General features: G+C 36.1%; 1 long non-coding RNA gene and 1 pseudogene across 1 annotated transcript; one reads left to right on the forward strand and one right to left on the reverse strand.

Moving 5' to 3' along the window:
• Window positions 1-14,211: 14,211 nt before the first annotated feature.
• On the forward strand, window positions 14,212-15,421 carry LOC129946342 (uncharacterized). Its single transcript, XR_008781565.1, has 3 exons — window positions 14,212-14,340; window positions 14,414-14,603; window positions 14,679-15,421. It is a non-coding gene; the product is annotated as an uncharacterized LOC129946342 (long non-coding RNA).
• A 5-nt stretch (window positions 15,422-15,426) lies between these two features.
• Window positions 15,427-17,165, reverse strand: LOC129946341 (putative nuclease HARBI1; annotated as a pseudogene).

Consider the following 17,165-nt stretch of genomic DNA (forward strand, 5'->3'; position numbering starts at 1 on the left):
CCTTTTTCAGCCGATAACTTCCTTCGAAATCATAAGAGTAATTCAAGGTTTAGATAGTTCTCATTCCTCTACATCTAATAGTTTTTCAAATTTTTTTATTAAAAAGATTAGTTTTAATATAGTGGATATATTAACTGTTTTATTTAACAAGAGTATTTTTCACGGTAATTTCACGTCAAGTTTAAAAATAGCTGAAGTTATACTTATTCATAAAAAAGGGGATAAAAAATGTATCAACAACTTTAGACCTGTTTCTCTATTACCAGTTTTTTCAAAAATTTTCGAGAAAGTTGATAAAAGTAGGGTTATTAATTATCTGGATGGCATCTCTTTTTTTAACTCTAAACAGTTTGGTTTTAGAGCTTGAAAATCTAGAGAAAATGCACTATTAGCTCACTGTAGTTTTAAAAAAGTATACTGCTGCTCTATATATTGACATCAAGAAATCCTTCGATACTGTTGACCATGAGATATTATTAAGAAAATTAGAGAAAGCTGGTTTCAGGGGTTTTATGCTGGATTGGTTTTTTTTCTAATCTAAAAAACAGAAAGCAAATGGTCAAATAGTCAATAATTTCAGTGATGTCAAAAATATTAATATAGGTGTCCTACAAGGATCAGTCTTAGGTCCAACCTTGCTCCTTATTTATATTAATAGTATTTTTAATCTTAACTTTAAGGGCAAAGTCTATGGTTTTGCTGATGGCATAGCTTGTGTGTATTCTAGTACCACTGTTCTAGATATGATTTCAGATATAAACCATGACTTAGAATTATTAAGACATTGGTTCGGCATTCATAAGTTTGTCATTAATGAAAAAAACAAGAGTTATGTTTTTTAAACCATTTGATTCCTTTACTAATCCACTATTTTTTGTTTTGACTGCAAAAATATTCCTCTAAGTAGTGTATCTTGTTATTCATCTAATGCTTTGTCACCAGCTAATGTTTGAAATAATCACTGTTCTTCTAAGTGTTTTAGTATCGAGCAAGTTTTCGAATACAAATATCTTGGTCTAACTATCAACTGGAAAATTCACACTTCTGCATTAAAAAAATATTTGTTTTCAACTACTTATATTATGTTTCACTTGAGGAAACTTTGTTAAAGAAAACTTATTAAAACAATCTATTATGGACTGGTTCAATCCAAAATACAATACGATATAATTTGTTGGGGTGGTACATTTAAAAACAATTCACAACCTCTGATAGTTGCTCAAAAACATATTTTAAGAACCATCAGAATGAAAAAGTATAGCAACCCTTTTAAATTGTAGGAAGATTAAAATTTGATATAAACTGGTCACACTAATATTAAAGTTGGTGGTGGCATTCGTGGCAGCAGTCAAAAGAGCATTAAGCGAGCATAAAAACCCACTTGAGGACTTTTTACGCTCTTATGCCCGTTCCATAATTTTTTTCCGCCGTACCATAGCCATCCAAAAGTCTCTGATGCCGCCTACTTGTTGTAAATAACATCATCATAATTTTGTCAGTTTGCATTATCTTCCACTTAAACTTTGGAACTTATTAAATTATGGCCATGGTTGTGGTAGGATTGAAGGCGGTTTTAAATAGGTTTTCAGCTGATTCAGCGCAGCGGAGCGGCGGCGGCTTTGGTGGTGGTAACAGCGGCAGGAGATCGCGTGGTGTCGGCGCTCAACTCCGTGGCGGCTCCGCAGCAGCGGTGTGGTGGTAGGCGGCTGTGTCAGCCAAGTGCTGGTTAAGCGTAGTTTTTGGTGGAGAGAGGATATCTGAAACTATTATCCTAGGAAATCGAGGTGGAAATTTTTGAATTTAATAGCTCACAGTTGGCATCTATATGGCGCGCGGTGGTGAGTGAAAAACACGATATAAATCTAAGTTCAGCTTCCTCGTTAAATCAACTTCCTTCTATCAAAAAAAAATGAAGGGATGATGTCTATGATGGTATAAGGCTATGGTTAAGGATGCCTTTAGGATGAAATAAAAAATTAATGTAAATTATGTTGAAGAGAAAGAGAGAAAGATTTGCTATCGCCTTTCGTCTCTTCCTTGCGGCGGCCGGCGTGGCGGGCGTCCAGCGTTTGGTTGTGGAATGGTATCGTGATAGAAAACAAGTAAATATTTTAATTTTGCGTTAATGGAGCCTTCAGAGTGCTCTAGCTTCACAATCACTGCAGATGAAGCCGATGATGATGATAATGAAAATGACGATGACGATGATGGAGATGGACTCTGGTGCTATTGAAACAGAACTTAGCTATGTGAAGTAGAGTTGTTATTATTTATATCTGTCTATATAGTGTCCTTGTCCTTATTTAACTCTTTTTCTTTTTTTTTTTATTTTTTTGTATCTCTGTTTTGTTTTGCTGTTGATTGTTCTTGTTGCTTATTTAGTTTTGCTTTTAAAATTACGCTTGGACAAGTTGTCAAGCTTTGTTTTTATTAAAGAGGACAGTCGTTTTAATTAAAGGCTTTTAAGGAGTTGAGAAATGAGATAGTGATTTCATCTGATTGAGGAGAGAGGCCCATCGAATGGAGATTAAGGTAGAAAAGAATTTCTATGCGATTTCTTATCCTGTAATCAGTGTAAGTAGGGAGCAGTAATTATAAGCAAAGTTTCTTTTTATTTTTTTTTAAATGAAAAATTTAAAGTTCTATGTTCTATGAAAAGAATCTACTTTAAGGCCAATGTAGGTTAAGAGAAATTTGTCATTTTATGTTAAATGGGTAGATGTAGCCATTTTTAACCATATACTCTATATAAAGTTATATGCTTATTGATATTGTACGGTTTATAGTTGAGGGGATAACAGGCCCAATTTTGTTGAATACTTTAAGCAGACCCTGGGTATAAAGTCAGTTTGTATACAAGTACATCTAGGACTGACCATTTGATGGGCCACTGCTTTCTGATACTGTCTTGCAGACACTGTAATTATGACCTAGTTCGCCTTGTCTGTTTCGTTACGTAAGGTATTTAAGGTTTTGAGCATGGAAGTTAAGTCTAGGTGATGGCTGCCGTTGTGAAAAACTAAGGTACCAACTTAGAAAAATAAATAAAAACGGAAAGATTTTTATAGGTATAAGACCTAATGTACTATCTTCAGCGAAGTTAGCTCGTGCAGACTTTTGTACTTTACTTTTTTTTAATTTTTATTAACAAAAGCTATAGATGAGTGTTTTATTTTCTAAAAGTCTTGGGTTCTATAACAATCCAAACAAAAATGAAGTGTTTAAAAATTTCAAAATGATCTCGATTTCACGAACGAAACTATTAACCATAAGATTTTTTTAAATTTTGTTTTTGGAAAGTATATACAGTGTTGGCCAAAACAAAAGCAAGTTTAACTGCCTGCATCAAACAGATTTTTTTGATTTTTGCAATTAATCCTTACAATTCATCGATCTACAATTTTCCACAGATTTTCTATGGGGTTGAGATCTCTGGACGTTGTTGGGCATTGTAATTGTAGCACATCAATTTGCTTTTGTCGAACCCATGACTTAACCGTATTGGACGTGTGCTTTGCTTGTTGTTGTTCTGCTGTTCTGCTGAAAAATCCTTTTCAGAGGCAACTGATCCTCAGTATGTAGCAGCATTATATTTTGCAAAATGTACCGGCACACTAAAAACGATCCATTGAACTATCTATTTGATGAATCGGTCCATGTCCTGAAAAAACATACCCACACCATTACGTTACCTCCTCTCTGTTCCGTGTTACGTGGATTTAGTGCCTCTTTAGCTGGTCTGCGAACACGAAGGGATCACAATCACGATCGGAACCATAGATATTGAATTTGGACTCGTCCAAAAAGAGTACGTTCATTATCAAATTTTAATGTAGCGAGCTTGTTTTTGGTTGAAACAAAAGGCTTTTTTCAGCTTTGAAAGATTTAAGTCCACTATCAACAGCTCATCTCGGAATTGTAGTCGCGCTTACGTTCAGGTCAAGGTGGGTTCGTATTTCTCTCGATGATATACAAGGATCTTTTTTAATTGATTTTTATTTTGCAGAATCCTCTCGTTTTGTTGTTTTTCTTGGTCTACTACCTCGATGGGAATGACTTTTTGGATTAACTTAGGTCCTCAGACCTGTTAAGTCCGTTGGGAACCTCTTTAGGGGCATAGGGTCTATATTTCGCCTACGCACTATTTTGTACGGTTTCCGGAGATGTGTTTCAGTTCCCTCCAACTCTTGCCTAGTGACGCTGATTCCGCCTCCACTATCCTGTGACATGTGCTTCTCGGTCGTCCAGCTCTTCTTCCTTCTTGTGTGAGCAAATTCCACAGCATTGCTTTGCCTTCAATGCAGTCGTTACCTTTTCAAAGTGTAAGTCCAATCCATTGTCACTTACGTCTTCGTATTATAGATTCTATAGGCTCCTCACCTGTCCTGTCATTCTATGAAGGACCTCATTTATTAAAAGGTTTGTCGAAAAAATCCTTAGGATGTTACGAAGACATCTATTCAAGAAGGTAATGGTTGAAGTAACCTTCCAATTGCTGCACCAATAAAGAAGTACAAATTCGACATTTGTGCGAAACAGTAGTAACTTTGTCATTAAGCTGATAGAGTTATTCCTCCAAATTTTCGACAGCATACTGAACGCCGCTTTTGCTTTGCCCATAAGGCAGATGACGTCTTCTTCGGATCCGCCTTCGATGGAAACGATACTTCTTAGGTATTGAAAGCCCTCCACTTTTTCCAGCGGTTGCGAGAAAATATTTATTTGAGAGGATGGTCGGGTTTCGAGGCTGCTCATTTTTGTTTTGTCGGAATTAATTTTCAGCCCCACAACTTCTGCTTCTCTCCCCACACTTGTTGTCATTTGATGGAGATCCATGATCCTATGAGAGAGTAAGCAGACATCGTCAGCGTAATCCAAGTGCTTTAAATAGGATGTCAAAGTCCATTGGATCCCTGCGCTGCCTGATAGAGCTGAGTGCAGTACATCGCTAATCACCAACAAAAACAATATTGGCAACAGAATACAGCCCTGTCTGACTCCGCTTCGGATTTCAAGATCATCTGACAACCTACCACCGCACAGAACGTGACACTTGGATCTATCATATGTTGCTTTAATAATGGCAATTAGATTTTCTGGGTTGCCTTTCCTCCGCAAAGCTAACCAGATATATTCCCTGTTAACGATATCAAAGGCCTTCTCGAAGTCGATGATCAGCAGTTGTAGTGGTGATTGATATTCAACGCACTGTTCAAATGATGATCCGCAGGGTATTGTTATGATCGATACAGGAGGATCCAGCGCGGAATCCTGCTTGTTTGAAGTGTGGCCTCAAGGTGTTCTCTGATGCGTTCCAGTATGAATTTTGCTACTATTTTGCAACGGCAGGTAGAACGCAAATTCCTCTCCAGTTTTCGCACTTTGTAAGATCTTCTTTTTTTGGGAGTTTGGCGATAATTCCCTTCTTCATCATCCGGGAAGCTTCCGGTGTTGTGTTGTTGCTTCCTTCTTTCCGACCGACTATTCTGTCATGTACTGTGCTGCTGATTGTTCTCCGTTCGTGCGACAGTTGGCCTCTTAATTGTTAATGGTTCTGTTTCCTTTAGTCTGGCGATGTTGAATTTGGGTTCTCCTTTTATTCCATTGGATCTTCGAACTGTAGCTGTACGCAATCTAAGGGTAGCTATCATTAAGTGGTGGTCACGGGCAAGTCCCATATCGGCGCCTCTTCTGTTTCGTACATAGAAGGGACTGCTCTTAAATCGTCGACTAATAGCGAAATAGTCAATTTGGTTGGAAGACGCTCACCTGTCTGTCGAGACCCAGCTAAATTTATGACAAAGTTTGTGTTTAAACATAGTGCCACCAATCACAAAGCTATTCGCGTTGCAGAAGTCAATGACCCTCTCACCATTATCATTGCAATTGCCAACTCTTTTAACACCCATCACATGCCTTAGTCCGTCGTTGTTATTGCCAACCTTATAAGCATTGAGGTCTCCCATAACCAAAATAATATCTTTGTGGGGAGTGTTGTTGCAGGCGGATCCCAATTGACTATAAAAGCATTCTTTCTCTTCATCAGATCCGAGATCCGTCGTCGGTGCGTAACACTGTATAATGGTGACGGGTCGTACTCTACTCTGAAATCTAGCTTTTATAAGCCTTTCCCCAAAAGGATCTCACGAAATAAGGCTCCTGATTGACGTTTTTGTAAGGAGTAACCCAACACTAGCATTTTGCGGACCTTCACTTTCGGCGTCCAGAAGCGTCTTCACATTCCAGAAACCAATCTTTGTCCGGGTACAATAGCCAAAAGTCGTCAACGAGTTTTCATTAATCATCCGAGGCGTAATTTTGGTTTCTGTAGTGGTATGTAGTTCAATTACGGAGAATGCTAATCTCCGTAACCAATCCTGAAGAATCAAGAGACTTCACCCTTGCAATTTTCAATTTTTGCTAACTTATGTATATAGGGATACACAAACCATTGCCCATGGGCCACCACAAGGAGGTAAAGCACGAACTTCCACATGGCAAGAAAGTTGACTTGCTGATCTAAACCAAGTTTTAGGCAATCACCAATTATCCGATCTGCCATACTGCAGGCATGCAAATTTGCAAAATTGTATTAATCGACAAATCACTGATTTTGAAATGGAATATTTTCCGATATTTGAATGTGACTCACTCTACTTTTATATTCTTTTATAATTTTTACTTTTATTTCGTTAGAGTATTTAAATCCGGCCGTTTTACAAAAGTTAGCTAAGAGCACTGATTAACTTGCCCGTGAACTTAATAAGAACTTCTAAATAGATTCATCTGCACCCATTTCCCAACACCTTTAACATGAGATATGGATTTTCTAGTTAACGGACTATTTGTTCTCTGCTGTGGTCTACATACATAGTGTATTAAATTTTGTTAAAAAAAAATTAACATGATTTGTTTAAGTCATTCATTTTTAATGACATCAAAATGGAGGTTCTTTTAGTTGCTAATGTTTTGGCCAACACTGTATTTATAACACGAGGCATCAAGTCTAAAGCAAAGCTATCAAAATGGTCGACCAATGTAAATGTAATGTAGGTTAGGTTTGTTCAAGAAGATTAATTTAAATTTGTACACTGATATTTAATTGTAAAAATGCATGTTTTTTTTGAACAACCTAACATTTTTTAAACAATTCTGCCTATTTTTACGTCCAAATGATTCTACTTTAATTGATATTTTAATCCTGATTTATTAACTGATTTGTATTTTATTCCCGTTAAATTCTTCTGTGGTAAGCACCATGTAACACTATAGAATTGCTCACTTTAAACTTGACAAAAAAATGACACACAAAAGTAAGTCCTCACTAATAAAACCATCATATCAAAAAAAAATGATGTCGATGTGACAACATCTCATTGTTTTTAACCACATTTAACAATCAGTAATTAACGCTAGTCGATTTTTCTCAATTAAGTTTCACTAATTCCACACATTATTGCTGCCCAGGATAATCGGGCACAAAAAATAAAAATAAATAACACCATAAATTACAAGCTATAGGAGAAAAATGGTTTTGCTTTCAATCGAAGCTACACGATACTCGGTCGCTGGTCGGTCGGTTGGTTGCATACCGCAATAATCGTGCGCACAAATCAGGACAACAGACAGAGGTGGAGGGAAGGGGCGAGGAGTAAAATCACAACAATAATTATTATTGTAACCCATCACATTCCAGATGAATTCCTTCATTCATTTAAAGTGGTGGCAATGGCAACGAGGGGGGAGTGGAGGGAGGCCCACACTTCCTCGTATCACATGCATATAAAAGTTGATCTCCTACAGACCTAACTATCCTCTCCGACCGACATACAGTTAAATAAAACTCCATCTATCGTGCAAACCTCACAACATACGAACCAGCAACACATTACATTCCTGCGATTATCGACACACAAAACAGTGTCGTACAATTACACTGTCGTCGGCGGCAGTTACGGCGTCGGCGGTGGAGGCGGCGGTGGAAGTAGAAGCAGACAATAGGACTGAGGTTAAGAATGGGGAGCTGAAAGCGGGAGTGGCAGTCAGGGACAGGATAATAAATCCATTAACATTATGTTTCACCGCAATATGCGCCGTGCCGCGCGCCTTTCAGCACACAAAAGAGCGCCAATTTATGTGTGGGAAAAGTTTTTCCAACTTCAAAGGGACGACAGCGTCGTCGTCGTCGTCGTCGCATTCGCTTTGTGTGGATTTCACATTACAACATGTACTCGTAGATTGGGGTCGTAAGGACGTTAACTCAAGGATGGGTATAGAGAGGGGCGTTTCTCTTGATTCTTGCCTTGGCTATATGTTGCTATAAAATCAAGGAAGGACTCATAGGACGAGGAGGACTACAAGGGTGTCCTCTGCTGGAAATGTTTTCATCGTCATTTTATTGCAAACCTTAAATTGTGAATGAAATAGGCGTAATTCTTGACATATCCTCCACAGTCTCATTTCCATAATTTGTTAGGATTACCTTATGCTAATATATGGCGTAAGGAACAACAACAACCTAACCTATACCTACAGAACAAGGAAGACTTTATACTTCGGTTCGGTGACAAGCATATAATAATTTACGTACCAACTATTTTCAAATTTGTGGCAAGAAGAGATGATGTCTTGAACATTTTGCTTTCTTCCGTTTTTATTTTTATTTTTATTTTGTGCGATTTTTGTGTTTTCTTGGAAAAAGCGGATCAGTCAAAAAATGTTAACATGATGAGGATGTTGTTTATGGATGCTTTTTTCTCTTCTTCAATATTTATGGAAATTATATTTAAAATTCTAAAAATAAAAGAAGACCGAAACAAAAACAAAAAAAAAAACAAATATGTAAAAGGACTAAAGCTTGAGTTGAGCTGAACGGAGCGGGCTTTCTTTTATGGCATCCATCAGCGCAGTAACAGTAACAGTAACAGTTTGTTTGATGGCGGGTTATCCTTTTGAACCCTTAACCAGATGTTACAATTTTTGATGCGAAAACACAAAAATGTTTATGTTTATAGTAAAAGCATAATGGTATTTAGGTTGAAGTTTTGAGATCATGGGGATTTGAGTAGGTATTTCTTTTTTGTTTTTGTATATGGAAAAACAAAAGGTTCAAGAAGTTTTCGATGTGATGTTGTGGTTATAGAGTGACATCTTTGAATAATTTTTAGATTTTGAATCTTAACAAAAGTTTGTCTTTTCTTCCATCGTAAAAAGACATTTGTCGCTAAAAAAATGATTGAGGCATATTTTTTCGAAATCTTCAAACAAACTTTGAACGGTATATTTTTTGATTTATTATATTGGTATTTATGACCGAAATATCCATTTAAGAAATTTGGGCTTTTAAAGGCATTTTTAAGCAGAAATACATTTTTTTTAGAAAAAAACTGCTAAAGGCAGTTTTTGAAAATAAATGTTGTCAAGAAAAAAGACTCTCACTGGCAAACTATTCGCCTTACACCATCAAGGTTATAAAGTCCCCATTCGTTACTCTGACAGACTCGTTTCAAATCTCAGATATTTTTGCCAAATGTTGGGCCTCATATTCATGCAACTCTAATTTTTCCCCTCAATCCGTCAATCCAAACTTCAAGCAATGAACAACACCTACTCTCAATAATACTTTAGCCCATCTGCCAAGGCCATAGAATCCCTTATAAATACCATTGAGTTAAAAAGCTATCAGCATCAGGTCAGACTCTAGAGTTTGACAGAATCCTTTACCTAATGATTCATAATGTCCCACCTGATGTAAGACATCACGAAATTCAACTGCATAATAGTAAACTAAACTCCAGTGTTATTCCACAATCATGGAAAGCTGCAACCCTAATTTCCATCCACAAACAAAAACAAAACCCTATAGATACTAATAGTTGCAGACCCACATAAACTGTCAGACAAATTAAAGTCCAAAAGTGCTTCATTTGATTTCATAGTACTGCAACTTAAGAGCAAAGAGAATTTTTTGGCTTTCTTGCTGCTGATGACGTCACAAACTTCCAGTTTTTTATTCTCTGACTAAAAAACCCGTTAAAGGTTTATTATTTTGTTTACCGACATTGGTAATATTGGTGCACATCAAGTTGACACTCGACAAAATTAAGTGCAATTTTTTTTAAATAAAAAAAAATAAGAAACATTTTGTAAAGCATTGTTTTCGATCGTTAATATGGGTTGAAATTCCAAAGGAGCTATCATCAGCTTTAAGAATTCTTGTGGAAGGAAAAGGAAGACTACAGCTGTTGATTACTGCAGAATAAAAATTGAGGCTCGAAAAAAAACCATTGTCTTCGGAGAGAAGCATCAAAGAAGACCTTGAGTTATACATTACACCAAGGACTGTTCAAAGGCGACTGAATGAAAGTTGATAAAGAAACTTGTTTGCGAAGAAAAAGCCTAGCTTTTGCAAGAAAGTTTCTATCAAAGCCATAATCCTTTTGGGAGCACGTAATTTGGTCCGATGAGTCCAAATTTGAATTAAAAAATGTAAAAGTTAGAAAACGAGTTTGGTGCAAACCTTCGGAAAGACTGAGCCAAAGGTGCATTCAAAAAACACATTCAAACATGGAATAGAGTCACTTACATATGTATGGTCTGGGGATGTTTTTCCTTTAGTGGGGTTGGAAGTATTATTAGAATTGACACTAAAATGACGGGTTCTAGTTACGTCAATATAGTCAGAGAAAATCTAGCTTCTTCTGCTTCAAAAATGTCTTTGGGAAATTATACTTTTCAACCCTAGAAAGATGTAGGTTATCTCGAATGGACGTAAAAATCATGTGTATCACTTATGGTCCATGAAATATGGTTATCTTTCTAGGGTTAACAAGATAATCACCCAAAGTGTACAACCATAAATGCAAAAGATTTTTTTGCTCAAAACGGCCATCTCAATCCCCAGACCTTAACCCTATTGAGCAACTTTGGTCCATTTCAAATGACAGGATACCTTTGGATGAGCCTCGCAATTTACCGTCTTTTGTGAAAGTATCCAAAATGAATGGGAGAGAATTCCACCTGAATTTAAAAAAAAAATCTTGTCTATATCCCTTCTATAGTGCATGAGTAAATTGTTAGAAAAAATAGTTTCAAAAAGACTAATTTGGTTAAGATAGGGTCCGCCATCTAACGTTTTTTGGATGATAGCACTTAGCCCATGTCCTATTTGGGAGATAATTATAGTTTTATCCTTCCACTGAACAAACATACGCTTGAACCTGGGAAGATGACAATTTTGCCAAAAAACCATCTTATCAGATGAAGCTCATCATCCACGCATATATTGGAAAGCTGATACACGTAAAACGAGTCACTATTTGGGCGGATTTTTGTCCAGAGGGATAATTGGGCCATTTTTTTACAGTCAATCGCTATCGTTATCGGGCCTGTTAAACGATTTTTTTTTTCACAAACATTGAACAAGAGGATATGGGCAGCATTTGGTTTCAACCGGAATGGAACAATGTTTGTATAGCATTTTCAAAAAAAAGAGGTTATTCGGCGAACCCTATAAAGCAAAATATGTATATTGCTCCAAATTAAAACGCGTTCAAACAGGGCCGTATTGTACAATTGGTATGACATTGGTTTTGAAAACGTCTCGACCATATAGGCATCCATGTTGTGTTCAACAAATTAACCAAATTTAAAATTGGACCAATGATACTGAAGTTTGTAAAATCCTTCTTAACGAATAGTAATTTTACGAGTTATAGTTAATAATACCTTTTCAGACTTATTAAACCTGAATAACGGTATACCTCAGGGATCGACCCTATTTGTTGTTATTTTCATTTTAGCCTACAATGAAATAAGTGAAATAACCTTCCAATCAAAGAACATTGATCACACCCTGTACACTAACTTTACATTCTTTCAAAGGTTCAACAAAACTCTGCTACAGAAAATTCCGTTAAAGAAATCCTTGCACGAAAAAACTCGCGATGCGCTCAAATTTCTTCGAACAAAAGCAAACACTTAACCTGTTATTAACATAAATAATATCCTTGTCCCTTTGGTTAAAAAATTATATATGAAAGGTATTTGATTGTAAGTTTAGCTTAAGGAACTTTGCTACCAGGTTTAACATCATAAGATATTAACCATCAAAAAATAGTTTGACGTATTCGAATTCTTTGATCAACGTTACAAAAGCACGTAGCAAATATGCAAAATCTTACATTCAACCCGTTCAATCATTATATCACATCACAATATTAGGGAGGGAGGTTTTTCATCGATCGTAGAAAGAAAAGAAGTCCTTACATCAATACTTTTTGAAAAAATACTTCAATCGATTGATTCTCCAATTCTTTTGGACTCTAAGAAAATCTTAAAATGCTCAAAGGCACAAAAAAAAACCATTAGGCCTCTACATAACTTTAAGTTTGCGAACAAATCGGCATTGAAACAAAAATAAAAAAAAAAACATGTAGAATGTAAGCCTCCTTGACTTTCCCCGAATAAATCCATCAACACTGCACTCACTCGATATAAAAAGCTTCCACTCAGAATTTATAAACCTTTTCATCTTTAACAACTGAAATATCCTCTCTACCGATGGTTCTAAATGTGAGAAAGGTACCTCTTTCGCAATTGTTGACTCAAACAACAATCTAATTTCTTCAGAAAAGCTACAGCCATTTTTCTCTGTATTCCCAGGCGAAGCCTTAGCTGTCTTAAAAGCCACGCAATTGTCCTGCAAATCCAAGAAAAAGTGATATGCACTTTCAACTTTAGCGGCCATTGAAAAAGTCAACATCAGCCTACATTGGCAAAATCAGAGATATTGTCTTCAAACATGGAAAAACAATAAAGATTAACGTACACCTGTACGCTCAAAGAACGTAAGATCGGCCGAGAACATCGCCGCGGTTGGTGAAAGTATACAGTAGAACCAGAGGCAGTCTATTCCTCGCCGTGCACAAGAACTTGGACTTTCGCAGACTTCAACTTAACGAATTTTACACAGTGAATTGGGCCTACACCCGTGCAGAAAAATAATCTTTATTGACGAGGTGATGGCTGTGTTAACCAGCTAAAAAAACAATCTTTAGTGACGAGGCCTATTTTTGGTGATGGTTGTGTTAACGAGCTAAACGACATCTACCCACCCTTTTTGTAAAACCTTATAGAAAACCTCGTGCTAATAGCTTTAAAGTATTGTTTTGTACATTCACGTATAGTAAAATAAATAAATAAAAAATGGAATAAAGGGACTTACCTTTTTGAATACACCAAAAATGCTCTTCTCCGACAGATTACTTCTTATTCAGGACTTCTTCTATTTTCTTAAGACATTAACTTTGATACAAATTGATTATTTTTTCACACTTTTCTACAGTAAATCGAAAAAATATGCATTTAAAATATTTTTTTTTTTCAAATTCAACCGCCAATTAAAATTATACCGATCCGACTGCGACAAACAAACCGACCGAGCAACATAATGAATGAAAACAAAAAATTAGGATTAACATATTTTTAAACTTTTTCACTTAAACATACACTTTACACTTTTATAAGATTTTTAACGCACACTGAAAACAAACTTTTTAATATTTTTCAAAATTTAAGAGAAACGCGAACACGTTAGATCATGAATTTTACAAATTAACTTCAGCCATTTTGTATTCACATTTTTCAAAAACAGAAAACACTTGGATATTTACGGAATCAAATGATTTTTAACAAAGAAAAACTAAACTTTTACACGAACTTAACATTTCGTTCAATTTTTTAAACCGCACATTGAATATAAATATTTTAATTCATTTATTCTTTTCTATTTTAGACGACCGACGCGAATACGAACATGATACAACAAGAATTTCACACACTGCTACTGCCGACCGTTAGGATTAGCAAAATAACGGACACAGAGAAGAACATGATTGAACATGAATATGGAATCATGGCGATGAAGCAAATTTTAATTTTCAAACTAAACCACCATTACTTCGGAATTGACTCAATTTCTTTACGCAAACTTCAACTTTTACATTTTCTTAACAATTAACATTATTTTTTTAATACGCACATTGAATATAAATATTTTAATTAATCTGCCCTAGCGAGTTATCCGTCGGAGCGGAAAGTTTTCCGATTTTCTACGAATCGTAGGATTTTTGCTTCGAGGTATTCTTTCAGACAGGTGTTCGGAACATTTGTCCGACATGATGAAACGCAGACCGGCGTTTTGCGTTAAAGTGCGTTGCAGTGCGATCCAGTGCTTTTTTTGAGTGACATTTTGACAGCTCTTAAATTTATTTTTCCGATATCCTCCGCCAGAAATTGTTTGCGGATTTTTTTCCGAATTGTTCAAATTATAAACAAAATGTAAGAAATTCAAAAAAAATAAACATTTTAACAAAATAATTTTGTAATTATTGCTTGAATTTGTTGTTTTTAGGCCACGAGGAAACGAAAAAACAACAACCAAACAAATCGAGCATTTGGTTAATTTAATGCAAGAAAAACCCGATATAGCAAGAAATTACACGAAAAGGTCCACAGAAGATGTTGCTGCATTTTGGGAAGAGGTTGCTGACAAACTCAACCAACTGGAAGGACGTCAACGAGATGTAGCTGGTTGGAAAAAGGTTTGTTCATGATTTGATCGGTGTGCATGATTAAACTATATACACATACTTACGTACGTTGTGTTTTTTTAAAAGGTTTGGAGCGACCATAAGACGTACATAAAAAAAAAAGTTGGCGGCAAATAAAAAGGAGATCACGGGCACAGGTGGTGGTCCCCATAAACAGAAATCGTTCACACCATTGGAGGATGCTGTCATAGCCTTGATACATTCCAACGATTCTGTTAATGGCATTGGTGCAAAATCGTTTGGAACAGGTAATGATAATGAACAAGCAGCCAGTGAACCATCATCACCAAACACAACTGCAGCAGATGCAGAGAACATCGAAGGTGATAGAAACTCTAACTCGAACTGCCGACAAAAGACTCTGTCGTCTATTCAACTTCTTAGGAAGCAGGTCGAAAATCAGTCGTCTTATTACGACCATATGAAAACTTCCCTTCAGGCCGCAACAAAAGCATTGCAGGACACCACAAATATCTTGCGGGACACAGCTAAAACCTTGCAAGACTCAGCAGTACATCTCAAAAGGGTGTATAGATCGGTGGAATATACGGGTGAAATAGAAAATAAAAAGCTTAAAGAGATGCAATTTCACAACGCTGAGATGCGAAAAATTGCAATGAGAAAACTTGAAATCAAGGCCAAAATTCTTGAAATTGAGATTTCAAGAACTAATGTCATGTTGCAATGATTCCATTTCATAAAACTTTACTAAGATCCAGATCTCAATCCATAAAATTATAAACGCCAAGGAGGCTATAGTCATTTTGTTTATATGTACATGAATTATTAAGTTTTGTTTTTTTTTTATGTTTGTAATAAATTTATTGAAAGAATAGTGTAGCAATTTCATTTCTAATTACAGCTGCCTGGTTGCGAAGGCAGCTTGGTGGACCTTGGTCGGGTTCCTGATCCCCTTCTGCTTCTATACCATCCATATTTTCTATGTTACCGTAATCACTATCGAAGTACAGACATATGTTGTGTAAGCAGCAGCACACATTAACAATTTGTGCGGCTTTTAATGGGGTAGTGCAGTTGTCGAGCACCTAATAAGCACCGGAACCTGTTTTTTAATAAGCCTATAGTTCGTTCAACTATATTTCTTGCACTTTTATGAGATTTATTGAAGCAGCTTTCAACGCTATGTGTTCTGGGGGTTCGGTACGGTGTCATTAGCCACGGTTCTAATGCATAGCCCGAATCACCTAAATAAATTGAAATTTAAATTTGAACAATATGGTTGTTATAAATAAATTGACGCACCTAGCAACCAACTTCCTCTTGTACCACTTAAGAAGCTTCGTTCAAAAAAACGACGTTCTGGACTCAAAGCCCAGACGTGAGAGTCGTGATTGGCTCCTTGATAATTAGCATTTACAGCTCTTATCTTCATTTTAAAGTCGCAAATCTAAAACCAAACAAAAGAAATGAATAAGAGTATGTATGTACCTATAATTTTATTTTAGCTTGAGATTATTACAATCATAACGTTGAGGCTGAAATGTCCCTTGCGGTTTAGAAACAGATGCTTATTTTCTATGGGGGCAACTATTTGAACATGAGTGCCATCCACACAGCCAATGACTCCCGGGAAGCCTGTCCTTTCAAAAAAATCCGTTTTGGACCGCTGGATTTCTTCTTCGGACATCTTTAACGATATCCAGTTCTTGCATAAAGTATGTTCCATTATATCCAGTGTTTCCTTGAGGATACTCGAAAAAGTTGTTTGGCCAATAGCAGATTGGAAATCTTTCCCTACTCCATGTTGGTAGTTTCCCTCAGCGAAGAACCTTAAGCATGCTGCTAGCTTATGTTCTGGATTCACAGCATCAGAGCGATGATCATCTTTAAATTTATCTTTAATTTGTTCAAAGACATACTCGTATGCAGGCTTATTGAGGCGATAGTTTTTTTTAAATCTGTAAGTAAATTGTTATTTTTTAAGAAATTAGATCTTAGATAACGCAACTTACGCTGCATTAGATAGATCTTTTATTTTACTATTGTTCCTTAATATCCTCCTTTTTTCCTGATTCTGTGCCCTTAATTCCCTAGATTCAGCTTCCAAAAATAAAGCGACACTATCCATATTTGTATTTGTTTGATAAGATGAAATTTTGTTTACACTTTTTGACAACATTAAACATCTGTTCTGATTTAAAATAGAGTTGGCGATTTCAAAAGTATATCGATATTTACCGATTCGATATTTTTTTCAAATGTAAATGCCGGTGCAATTTTTTTTTTTAATTAGCTCCAACGTATAATTCTCCGGCACATTGATACACTTCCATGTCATATACTAGGAAATGTATCCCTCAATAACAGGATATCATAAGTTTAAGTACTTTTGGTTTTCATAAATACAAATATCGGAAACGATATCGACTTTTCGATATTTTGTCGATCTCTATGAGAATCTTTAATCTGACGCACATCAAATCAATGCGTCGTTGTATTGTTTAGTATTATTTTCCGATGAAGGATACCTCGAATGTAATTTGAACCTCCGACGAAGTATGCGTTATACAAAAATTTCCGTTCCGACGGAAA

Source organism: Eupeodes corollae, chromosome 2, assembly GCF_945859685.1.
Source record: "Eupeodes corollae chromosome 2, idEupCoro1.1, whole genome shotgun sequence".
NCBI lineage: Eukaryota > Metazoa > Arthropoda > Insecta > Diptera > Syrphidae > Eupeodes > Eupeodes corollae.